At 38.4% G+C, this 8,522-nt stretch overlaps 1 long non-coding RNA gene across 1 annotated transcript; it reads right to left on the reverse strand.

Annotated features, from left to right (window-relative positions):
• Positions 1-3,796: 3,796 nt before the first annotated feature.
• LOC121723933 lies at positions 3,797-6,648 on the reverse strand. The gene is made up of 8 exons (XR_006035087.1): positions 6,378-6,648; positions 6,143-6,214; positions 5,920-6,040; positions 5,438-5,639; positions 4,794-4,953; positions 4,478-4,588; positions 4,272-4,355; positions 3,797-3,900 (listed from the first exon to the last, which is right to left on the reverse strand). It is a non-coding gene; the product is annotated as an uncharacterized LOC121723933 (long non-coding RNA).
• Positions 6,649-8,522: the final 1,874 nt, after the last annotated feature.

The raw sequence follows: 8,522 nt of genomic DNA on the forward strand, positions 1-8,522 counted from the left end.
TCTTAACTGTTGCACGATAGATCACAACATTTTCATGGTAAATTGGTCACTTTCAGATGCATCTTTGTAGCCTATGTAATTGTAGTGTAGCGCCACCTACTGAATAACCTGACTCTGCCAGATGGATGCTTCGCATAGACCTCTCCAGAATAAGTCCCGCCTCCGTAACTTCCGTATCCATCCAACCTTCGGTCGTCAAATGTCTATGGGAAATAACATGGCGTTTTGAAAGATTGTACCTCTGTAGGTGACAAAGTGGAAAAAGCTGGTGGGCAGATTGGCCTATACACTTCTACCATCTAGTTTCCACTGGATTTTTTGATTGTCGGTGCCGTTTAAGTAGTATACACGCCTTGAGTTCAGAATAACAAAATGTTGCAAACATTAGCCATAGGGATGAACGGGACCGGTAGCAACATTTTGTTATGGACAATGTTATGGATCCTTCTTTGAGAAACAGCCTGCATGTTTAGTTATTGTTTTTTTTTTCATAGATTTTTTTGGAACCTGGATGTGTTATGTCAACACTAAAAACTACAAACTTCCAGTATATTCCCCTGAAGGAATGGGACAAAAGACAACTTTAATACATTTGTAGCCTAATGCATACGTGATGGAGGATATAAGAGGTAAACTGCACAAATTCCGAAGTTTGAGCAATATGTGGTTTTTGTGTTTGTGTTGTGAAACACCGATTAGCAGACACAGACAATTCGTTCAAGTACTGTAGGCAGAGTCGGTTGATGAACCAAGTGTCGTGTCTTTGGTATGGCCGTGTCTGGTAGTGGGCGTGGGCGTATCTCGTAGTAGGCGTGTCTTGTAGTCTTGCAGGATGCAGACAGATACTATAGCGTACTCAAGTGTGACGTCACACTGTCCTGGCAACCGGATTTTCAATTCTAAACAAACCAAATTAACAAGGGGAAACCATGCCACACGAACGTTTTATGGAAAAGGAACGATTTTTTGCGAAATGATTTGCGAGTTTGCTTTACCAATGATGTAAGTAATATTGAGAATAGATTGTCTTCATTAAAAAAATAAAAAATAAATAAACAACGTTGTGTAAACTGCTGTCAGTATGGTGCAGTGCTTTGCCCCTACATGCAGGCATTGGAGTCTCATACTTGCCGATTTTTTTTTCAGGTTTGTAAATAAATTCCAATTTTTAAAAAAAAAAAGTGTCCGAAGCCACCCCGGTTGACAGTAATAACGTTATGTAATCAGAACAGATTAGGCAAATTTGCTGTTACGTTATAAACTTTATCTTTCATACTAGCGCAAACTTTTCCTTTTAATACCCTGGAAAAATATATAAAAGCCTCCACATGTTTCGATCTAGTGATTTTCACCTCTTGAAATTAATTTATTCTCGTTTTAAAAGAAAGAACACAGCGAAGCAATGGAAAATGCCATCTCTCGTTCGGTTGTTTAGAACTGAAAATCCGGTTGCCAAGACAACGTGACGTTTTCACTTTAGTACTCTATTGTTATGGCCTCCTTACACCAAAAAACTTTGACAAGATTTGGGAAAGATTCTTGAAAGATTGGAGTCTTTTGAGTAAAGCTTGAAAGACTACAATCTTTCAAGAATCTTTCCCAAATCTTGTCAAAATTGTTTGGTTCATTTAAATTACACAACCAGTTTGGCGAATTAATACACATATATAATATAAGTGTTGTACGGCCAACAAATTGGACTTACTTCATAGGTGTGCAAATAATATAGTTAATACATGTTGTAAAGAATGCAGGACAATGGGAAATTCAACCAAGCAGTGGACACTCAATGTTGCTACGTAATGACGTAGCATGTGACGTCGCACGTGGATATGGATGTCCCCGCCCCGTCCCGCAGACTGCAGCCAGTCATTATAGGTACCTTCTGAGCCTACGTCACTACGTTCACTGGAGGCAAAACAAACCATCACCTCAGCTGGGAAGCTAAAGGTTATCATGGTGTCATCTTGCTGTGCTGTCGGGTGCCAGAACCGAAAAAGTCATCGGTTGAATTTGAAATACTATCGAATACCACCGGTTAGTCAAAAAAAAAAAAGATGGCAACAATGGCTAAATCAGAAAAAAGCACTGGACGGAGGCGATCATCAAGAATGCTTGTGTTTGTAACATGGACTTCATAACAGGTAAATACTGATGTTACTAGCTAGGTAAACTTGCTTTTCTAACTAAATAAATATTTTTCTGGTGTATCTTATCATGCCTAGTTTTTATCTTGTTAATTGGTAACTAACTTAGTAGCAAACGTTTGCTAACGTTAACCAGCCCAACCAACTAGTATGTGGCATGCTAGCCTAACGTTAGCTAGCTAGCTAACTTTAGTTTTTATGTTGACACTGATTAATAAAGCTTTCATCTTATTTTGTAGATGAGGCTTCTACAGCTTCTCCCCCTCTGTCTTTAATAAGTATATCAATGGTACCATATTGTAACAATTTGATAGCGACACACACAGTTGTCACATACGAGGGAGGATCACACACAAGGGATAACTAAAAGGGAAACATGTTACAACAAAGACGCTAACATTACACTCAAAACTAAGGAGAAATACAGACATAAACCCCAAATGTTCGCTCCCGCATCCCAGCATGCCCTGCGTGGGAGAACGCTACGCAATGTCTTGTGTGCCGACGTTACAATATATTACAATACAATATGGTATATATTGTACGATAGAGAGAAAAGGCAAAAGATGGAGAGTTGAGAGAGGGAGAGAGGATTGAAAGGCAAGACATGAAAAGTCCATGACAGCACTATGCTATAGCAGCATAACTAAGGCATGGTGAAGGGTAGTCAACACCAGCACAGGTATGATCAGTGGCCACCATGGCATGTGTAGCAGATTGGACTACACCTTATTACTTGGCTCATTTGCTTCTCCCCCCCCTCCCCCTGTGCTGGATTGGTGTGGCTGTGTTCATCCTAATTACGGGGCGGACCCAGGCAGACTTATATCTAGCAACGTAATTGCTACCTGGATGTGCTATACCCACTATCTTTCCTTGCTTATTGTAAACCATTTCGTAGTCTAATTACAGTGCATGAAAATGCACTGTACTGTTATTCCAAGGCTTTTTACAGTGCATGAAAATGCACTGTACTGTTCTTCCTAGGCTTCTTCTTATTACAGTGCATGAAAATGCACTGTACTGTTCTTCCTAGGCTTCTTCTTATTCTTCTTCTAACGCATTTAATGCAGCTTCAACCGTTTAACGTAGAAACTTCATTCAAACTATGTTACGTAGGTCCCAGGTAGCATTCTGACGTTGGGCCAACGTTGGCCCAAGGTCAGTGGTTGTGTTGGCCCAACGTTGGCTGCTGACGGTGGCCCAACGTCATTTTGTCCGGTGGCCCAACGTTGGCCCAACCATTTAATTAGACCATCAGCAGACCTTTGGCCAACCCTAACCCAACCATATGCCAACTTAAAAAGCCTACCCAGCCAACCCAAAATACACCTTACCAACGCTATGCCAACCCGAAACCTACCTTTCTAACGTTGGGCCAACCATTTCATAGACCAACTGCCAACCTTTTGCCAACCCCAACTCAACCATATGCCAACTTAAATAGCATACATACCCCAAAAATTACACCTTACCAACACTATGTCAACGTTCTAACTTTAAGATGACTTTCTTATTTCAGCAGAACTCTCATCTTGATATTTTGGCCACCTTTATGGTTAGTACAGATATTACTTACTTGATCACAATGATTTTACCAATCTGCCCTGAACTTGTAATCTTAATAGTGATATAATACCAACACGAGATTAAGGGTTAAAATAAATACATTTAATAATACATATTGATTTAATAATAAACATTTATGTGGTGAGATCCACAAGGGTTGATGGGTCATCAATCAGTTCTGCTCCTATAAAATAACAGAAATTACTTTTAGTTACTTTTAGAAATTATTTTGTTTTGCTTGCTCAAGACTTCATAAGACTTCACTGCATTAGGAAGATTATACAGATAATTTGTCTAACAAGAGATTACGAAATGTGTAATATTATAATGTTGTCTCCCAAGTGTAATCAAGCAATCATCTTATTAACTGGTGCCAATGTACAATTTATGGAGGCCTATTTTATAACATTCTCTTAATTATGTACAAATGATGTTAATGCCTTCAGGTCACTTATTTCCAAGTGCTTGAAGTTATTCATTTCGAGCATTAGATAAAAAGATGAGACAAAAAGGTAAAACAACTTAGGACTATGCACTAATGACTAAAAAACTTACAATGTCAGATATTTCACCTCGACAACACCTCGGATTCACTGCTGATGTCAGATGGAGGATGTGATGGGGGATGCGTCTGCCTCTCTAAATTGAGGAAAGAAATTCAAGTTAACTACTTACTATTTCACAACTGTGATGATAAAAGTCAACAATACAGACATACAGGCAATTAGAAATATATTTTGATTGGTTGTTGAAATCTGTACCCTTTTCTGATCTCCTTTTTCTTCCTCCATTTCGGTCACTGCTGTATTTCAGCCATGTTTTTATCTTTTCTTCTGCCTCCATTAAGGTGGCCCCTTGTTTTTTGGCAGCATCTGCGTGGGAAATTTGGGGGAATTGAATGGAGAGTGAAGGATAATATTTTACTCTTAAAATCAGTTTAAAAACCACTGATTTAGAACATGACGTGAAGTTTTGTTGTGTAGGGTAGATAATATACTGGATGTGTACAGCAGGCTACCAATCAGAATGTGTGTAGAATAAACATTGAATGAAATTGTAAAAGAGCTGTAGGCCTACCTATGATGACTTTTGCCAGGTTCAACACAGAGAAAGGACTTTTCTGCCCCCTGCCCATCCAGTTAAACTTTTTCGCTAAATCATTGCTGATTGTTTCACGCATGATCCTGTATATTATATCTTTTGTTGTTGTCCCACCCAAACTCATGAGATGTTTTACCTATAAAATAAAATGGTTGTGCATACATGATTAAGCTTGTCAAAAGGTGGAACATAACTACAAGCACTACACAGTGCTATGGGCTACCATACACTCCCATAACAGAAGAAAAGTGGCATAGCAAGAAAGCTCACAATTGGTGCCTCCAAAGCTTCACTACTAGGACCCTAAGGCATTAGTGATTCTGTAGTAGAGTTGAGTTCAAGAGGTGATTTCAAGAAGTATTTAGGATAACTCAGACAGTTGAGTTTATTGAAAGAATTGAAATGAGAGTGAAGGAGGAAGATCAAACTATCGGTATCCAAGAAACGGATGAATCACTCACATACAATCCTTTTAACAACACTAGTTAAAACTATTTATTCTATTTATGTATGTATTCCTATTTATTCATGTATTTATTGTCTTATTTATGATATTTATTGATTATGAGAACTACTAATAACTAGAGTAGGTTTACATACACAACATAAACAGAACTTACCAGAGAGCGCCGTGTTTCCTTGTCAGAAAGCCGGTCCTCCATTTTTTTATATCATTAATATTTTGTAGAGGAAACTCAAAATCTGGAAAACTGCTGACTTCAGTGACACTGTCTCTTCTCAAAATTGCCTGAAGCAGAAGAGAATTTTGTCTGACTTGGCCTTTTATCTCCTCTAGCATCTGAAAGAGTCGGAGTTCTCTTTCTGAAACAGACAAAGTATATAACTTTATATAACATGTGTCTACTGTTTTGCATACTCAATTTGAATTATTACATTCTGTTTTTATTTTGCATTTTACATGATGTCCCAAGTTCTTTTTTTTTATTATCTTAATTGTGGTTGTAAATCAAAGCACATTAGATATTAAGGCTAATTGTTAAGAAGTTGTTGAAGAGTTTCTAATCCCTTTTATAGACTAAAAAGGTAATTACTAAAAGCTCCAAGTAAACTATTATAAAATATTTGGAATAGTTCTATGTACCATCTTGTCTTAGATCTGGGACTGTCTCTGGTGTTGATGGTGGAAATGGAAATGGTGGCTGGCAAGGTCTGGCTTTTGGCTCCATTATTGCACAATTTCTTTTTTGGTCTTTCCATTGTCTCTGCATATGGAACAGTGAGAAACAGAATCAGTACACAATATTCCAAAGTCTTGACCACTGTATGTTTTCTTTACATGTCATGTTTTCATCTGTGCTGTTTACCTGTGTGGAGCCTACTTGTTGAGTTGCCTTTGCAGAACTTCACAAGCTTCCTTCGGGCTTTTTCATAGGAATCTAAATATAGAAACAAACAACATTGTTAAGCCTATTATCTGAACATTTGAAAATAACTGCTTATAGGTATAACTCACAAGGAGCATGTTTAATTTTGAGCAATAGATTTGAAAAGTTATTTCTCTATATTTCTTCACATTGTGGAACTTCCTCAATAACTTACCATACTCAGCCACACATTCAGTTATATATTCTTCCCATTCTTCATCGGGGGTTTCATTTTTTTCAACCGCTTTTCTACATTTAGTAGTATTATATGGGGGCCAAAAGGAAAAAATGTTATCGATGCTCAGCCAGTCACTTGGTATAACCTCTCTCTTTTTTCCGTGAAAACAACAATTGAATACATCTACAGTATAAAACAAACAAACAAACAAACATAGCTAGTGTTACAAACTATATACAATAATTGAAGCTCAATTAAGCAGTATGCAGTAAAGGATATGCCACAAACCCATACTTATATTGTAAAAGAATGACTTCTTTTAAAGATCTTCTAAAAAAAAGATGATTTGTTTTGGAATTTAAGACAGACTAAATGTGATGCTTCCTTGTCTTTTAAAATATTTTTAACTATATGAATGTCTCCATTGAACAGAATGTAGTTGTCTCCCTCTGATAAACTAATCAAAGTTCCACCATTAATATATTGCTTATATTGTGTAAATTGCGTCATATTGTATGGAAGCCCATTCTTATGTTCCTGGTAAAAACCATCCTTGAAAACCCTTTTTTTCGCTCTGACACTTGCTTTTTCTGACAATCTCCTGATGATCTGTTGAAGGGGCTGGGTAGGGGTCCTAATCATTTTTTTAATTGTGTAGAGGAAGATCTCAAATGGGAAAGCTGAGAAATTATGCAGCGCACCAAACTGCTTTGCATCATTGGCAAGATGTGTCAGCCCGTGTATGTTATACACAACGTAATTACCATAAACAGATTGAAAATGCTCAACAAATGTGATCAGCAACTTTTCAGCAAAATCACAGTACTGGAGGCACAGTGAGGGGCAGCATAAAATTCTAATGGCTACATGCAGAAGCATAAAATTGTGGTATAGAACATTCGGCAGATGGTCTTTCAGTGCCACTGGACCAGTGTACAGGAGAAAAGTTCTGAACTCTGTCGCTTTCCACCTATCTACCTCAACAAGTGATCGCCCTTTCCGTGCAAACTCTCTGGGGAGTGTCATTGCAAAGGACACAAGAGCTGCAGAAATTAGGCCTATCTGATGAGCACCTAAACGAGTAGGAAGCGGTCCTCTCATCCAAAACCCAATCAACTTTCTCATAACCCCAAGACAAACAAGGTGCATAAAATCTAATGGAAATTGGGAGACCATACCAATTCCAACCTCTGTCAACACACTAGTCCCTTTATGGTGAAACTCATCGTCTTTATTAAAAAAAGGCGCATCTGTCCGTAAAGGTGAATCAACTACAGGAAAAGTCATGCGATTTTCGGCCCACGTTCCCTCCTGTGTGCACAGCCATGGTATGCATTGTGGGCTTTAATGTTTTTTCACAAAAGCCCGTGCACTTGCATCACAAACAAAATTAGAAATTTTAATATCTACACATTTGCCAATAACATCCACACCCTCTAATTTAAGCTTTCCATATTCATTCACAAATGTTTCCAGGAACAGATTGCCATTCGCTGGTTTTTTAGACCCAAGATATAAAGCAATGACGAATGGTTGCTTTGTTTTGTCTTCCTCTACCAAGCCTAGAATGGGCCAGAACTGCTGATTGCTGCTTTTGAACAAAGGCAGTCCATCAATATTTACTTGTAAATGAATGGCCTTTGGGAGAGGGTCTATCTGGTGTAATATATGCCTAATGCCTTTCTCAACTCCAAAATAATGCATGGTGCCACCAGCAATCTGCTGGACCTCATAATTAGTTGGAGTGCCTAAAAGAGTGCGGGAATCCTTTGGGAGATAGGGATGATATTTTCTAAGGATGCCCAAGAGCCCATTTAGATGGCATTGTGGTACTTGGCTGTCTATTGCCCAACCTCTGAGCTCCTCCCCAAGACACTCTGCAGACTCAACAGATTCTTCATCACTTGTGTCAGTTTCTGTCAGAGCATCTGACCAAAATTCATCAATAACGTTATCGTCAACAACATTAAACTCAATCTCAGACTCTGATTCATAGGACATGGGCCAATCAGATGCAGCATCTGACCACACATCATCAGAAGGGGCGTTTTCTGCCAGGCATACCGGTATATTTAAATCGTCGGCTGCGTCAGATTCAGCTTCAGCATTGACGTTAACCTCACTATCGATAAGGATATCGAA

The sequence above is a fragment of the Alosa sapidissima genome, chromosome 1 (genome assembly GCF_018492685.1).
Source record: "Alosa sapidissima isolate fAloSap1 chromosome 1, fAloSap1.pri, whole genome shotgun sequence".
NCBI classification, from domain to species: Eukaryota; Metazoa; Chordata; class Actinopteri; order Clupeiformes; family Clupeidae; genus Alosa; species Alosa sapidissima.